Source organism: Bison bison, unplaced genomic scaffold, assembly GCF_000754665.1.
Source record: "Bison bison bison isolate TAMUID 2011002044 unplaced genomic scaffold, Bison_UMD1.0 scf7180017864034, whole genome shotgun sequence".
NCBI lineage: Eukaryota > Metazoa > Chordata > Mammalia > Artiodactyla > Bovidae > Bison > Bison bison.
In genome coordinates this window covers 3,628,836-3,633,220 of record NW_011494606.1, presented here as the reverse complement: position 1 = coordinate 3,633,220, position 4,385 = coordinate 3,628,836, and positions in this window count along the sequence as shown.

The following is a 4,385-nucleotide window of genomic DNA, read 5'->3' as shown; positions in this document are numbered from 1 at the left end:
GCACCTCCTACTCTTAACTGTTCCAACACCCCAGAACAAACCCACCCTAAATCTCACCGAGCCACAGGGGCAAAATTCCAACATCAGAAAACAAACACGTGAGAAAAATACCTTGGAAACAATAGGCTTGCGGTTAAAGGCCCAGAGTGACAAGATTCCTTTCTGTCTCATTTGAAAAGAACCAGCCACTCTGTTCCCAGGCTAACCCTGGTCTCTCAAGGTCTTCCTTGCAGACAGGAGAATTGTGCTGTGGGTGATTACCGCCTCAAATGATGTCTGCATGGGGTCAAGAACCGGAGGTGATAAGCAAGAATAAAAAGTGTCGTGTTAGGAATGGCATAGAGGGTGTGTGTGTGTGTGAGTTTCTGGAACATTTTTAATAGGGTTATTATATCCCCTCAACTCCCATTAAAAGATATTGGAAAAAAAATAGTGTTGTTTCAGACCTATTTGCTGTGTTTGCCTGTGCAGTACGTGTTCCCCTGTCATCTGGGTAAATAAGAGCCCTCTCCCCACTCTTAGACCATGGGATTCCAGGGTTCAGATTCCAGGCCTGCTCCCCGGTTGGGCCTGAGACCCAACTCTAGACTTTTAGAGCATAATATGCCCTGGGCCACAGAGGGTGGCTCCGAGATGAGCATATGACCTCAGGTGGCCCATTTAGACAAGTTTTCAGGGTTGTTGTTTCAAAAGTTGGGGTTGGTGGAAGCCTTAAGCTGCTGGTGGCTACACAGAGGACTGAGACCATCAGCACAAGAGCTGGCTGAGGGCCGGTGAGGACGTCAGGTGCAGGTGTTAAGGTCATGGCCTTTGGAGCCAGCCTGCCAAGGCCAAATCTGGGCTCTATCACTTCCCAGCAGTGGGATCTGGGTCCGTCTGCCTCATATTCCTCACCTGCAAAAACGGGGATAGGAATACGGGTTGTTGTGAGTATTCACTGACCTCAAATGCCAGCACTAAGTAAGTATTGGTTACTGTCAACATCCAACTGGGTTTTTGCCACTTGTAGCTGAAAGAGCACTCACTGTTTTTTGGAACCAGAGTTGGGGATATTTTCTGAAGCTGACATGTAGGAAAGCTGACAAGTGGCCCTGCCATAATGGAACTGTCCACAGGACCACATACCACAGTTATCAGTCCACCTCTGTTCAACCCCAGCCCCTCTCCCCTTCCACCCATCATGAAAGCCAGTTCTGACCAGGCAGCACGTCCCCCAGGATCCTTTCCACCCACCAGGCAAGGACGGGCACCAGCTGCCCTGGGTGTTCAGGGCCCTGATGAGCCTGGACACAAATGTGTCCACTGTTGGGTCACAGCTTCTTTCTTCACTGACCCATTGGTCTCACTTGGAAGATGGGCACTGACTCACTGCCCTGGCTGGCCCTGCAGTACCCTGTGCAACCAACACCTGCCCTGTTTAGCCCATGGCAGCCTTGCCCCCAGCAATGGACACTGTCCATGCACATGAGGCTGGCTGCAAGCAGCTGGACTTTCTGGAACTTGCCACAAAAAAAAAAACCTTGACACTTTCCTACCAAAGGAAATCCCCAATAGGGTCCAAACCAAGAGCATGGCACAGTCAGTTACAGCAGCAGCCTCTATTTATTGACCATGGGTTCCTTCACCCCAGAAAGGTAATACAAAGCTGTGCCCTGGCAAGGGACATGCCCCACCCATTCAGCCAGTACCCTCCTCTGCAGGGACAGCTGCCATCACACAGAAAACCTGGGGCTCCTTTCTCTTGGCTATGCCTCTAGTCCTGTGAGTAAATCTCCCTTTCCTGCAGCCCTGGCTAACTGCTGGCAGAGGCTGTGCCTGAGCTCCCCACCCTACCCAAGAGCCCTGGTATTAGCTAGCTATTGCCATATAACAAATTACCCCAAAGCTTATCAGCCTAAAAAAAACAAACACTGATTGTCTCCCACAGTTTCCAAGGGGGAGGAATCTGAGAGCAGCTTGGCTGGGTGACTTTGTTCAAGGCCTCTCATGAGGTTGCAGTCAAGCTGTCAGTCTTGTCTGCTGGAGGACCAGTTTCCTATCTCACTCATGTGGACTTTGGCAGGAGGCCTCAGTTCAACAGAGCTGCTAACGACATGGCAGCTGGCAACCCCCAGAGTGAGCAATGTGAGAGACAGAGAGACAGAGACCCCCCCCCAAGACAGAAGCTGCAGTGTCTCTTATAACCAAACCTTGTATATGGCACACCTCACTTCTGCCATATTCCAATGCTCACAAAGACCAACCCTGGCACCAAGGGGGGGAGGCCTCACAGGGTCTGAACAGCAGGAGGTGGGTCCTCTAGGCCACCTGAGAGAGGCCACCACAGCAGCTCACACCCCCCTCCCACCCCACTACAGCAGTTTGAAGTCAGAAAACAGCAGCAGGGGAAGGAGTGTGACTCAGAGTTAAACAGAAGTTGGATGGTGACAGCAATGCCTCAATTATCTAGACCATCACCCAAGAGACTTTGATTTTCATAACCTGATCCATCCTAAAGGAGATCAGTCCTGGGTTGCCGGGGTCCAGCCCCGGTGGATCCAGGGAATTCGAAGGGGAGACGGCATCGGCGATCAGGAAACAACAGCTTATTTAAATGTTAATTAAAGATATAAAGAATGGTTAAATAAGGATAGCTCAGTGATAAAATTTAGTGGAGAAAAGAGGCTGAATAATTCAGCCAGAAGGTGAGAGAAAGAACGACATGGGGAGACCAAGTTTCGGTGAACAAGGCCCGCACTTTATTTTCCAAAGTAGTTTTTTATGCATAGAGGATAATGGGGGAAGGGGTAGAGTCATGCAGTAAGCCAGGCTTTCTTCCTGCAAACTTATCATATGCAAAAGTTTAGGTGATTTGCATCATCTTCTGGCCCGGAGGCCTGTTAACATTTTAAGACTCTTTCTTTAGAAAACTTAATTTTCTCTAAAGGTGACTAGTCAGGCTCCACCCTCCAAAAGCTTTAGATAAAGTTGCATTCCTATAGGGCAAAGGTGTGGTGGGCTATAACAATAAAAAGAATTAACTCAAGGGTCCAATGTTACAAACATTAAAGCTACTACTTACACCAATTATATTAATCAATACACTGCCAGGGACACAGCAGGTAAGAGATATGGAAACTTAGCAGCAAACATTGGCCCAACAAGTGAAAAATCCTTCACCAATACAATTTCTAATCAATCTTTTAACTGCTCAAAGGAATCTGTATTTAGACAGTTTAGAACATCTCATGCTTCTCACGGTTGGGAGGCTCTGAACAATCACATGTGGCCGGAAGAACCTATTTAGGAGAGAGATGGTGGTGGGGGACAGCCCCCCGTAAAGTCAGAGGTGTAGGTGAGAGCACAAAGCAGTAAAGTAGGCAGACTCTGGTTTTAGGGGGTAGATGCTCGAAAATTTCCAGGGGGACTCCTGAGGCTCAATCCTGCCTTTGTGTATGCCGAGCCTCCTTCCTCTGACCTTTGCCACGGGTGGAGCTCCTCACGCAGGCTCCCAGCACTGGGTGTTCTTTGGAAGGACTGATGTTGAAGCTGAAACTCCAATACTTTGGCCACCTGATACGAAGAGCTGACTCATTTGAAAAGACCATGATGCTGGGAAAGATTGAGGGCAGGAGGAGAAGGGGACGACAGAGGATGAGATGGTTGGATGGCATCACTGACTCAATGGATGTGAGTTTGGGTAAACTCTGGGAGTTGGTGATGGACAGGGAGGCCTGGTGTGCTGCGGTTCATGGGGTCGCAAAGAGTTGGACACCACTGAACTGAACTGAACTGAACCTGATCAGATTACAAAGCCCCTTGATTTGGACTCTGTGGGGGAAGATGAGGGTGGGATGATTTGAGAGAATAACAGTGAAACATGTATATCACCATACGTGAAATAGATCGCCAGTCCAGGTTCGATGCATGAGACAGGGTGCTCAGGGCCGGTGCACTGGGATGATCCTGAGGGATGGGATGGGGAGGGAGGTGGGAAGGGGGGGTTCAAGATGGGAAACACATGTACACCCATGGCTGATTCATGTCAATGTATGGCAAAAACCACTACAATATTGTAAAGTAATTAGCCTCCAATTAAAATTAAAAAAAAAAAAGCCCCTTGAACCAGGCTAACATTCTGGCAGCAACAGGATGAAGTTTGATTCTTCTTGGAGCCAACGGATGGTGGAGGTATTTGGGGACCAGCACAGACTCTGCAGCTTTGAGAATAAAGCAGATTTGTACCTGAGACTGCTCAGTGGGGCAGGGCCAGTGGTCACTGTGCTATGTATGGATCTGGGGGCTATTTGTTCACATGGGGACCCACTCATAGAGGCTAGAGGGAGCCACTCATAGAGGCTAGAGGGAGCCACTCACAGAGGCTAGAGGGAGCGTCTGAGGAAGAC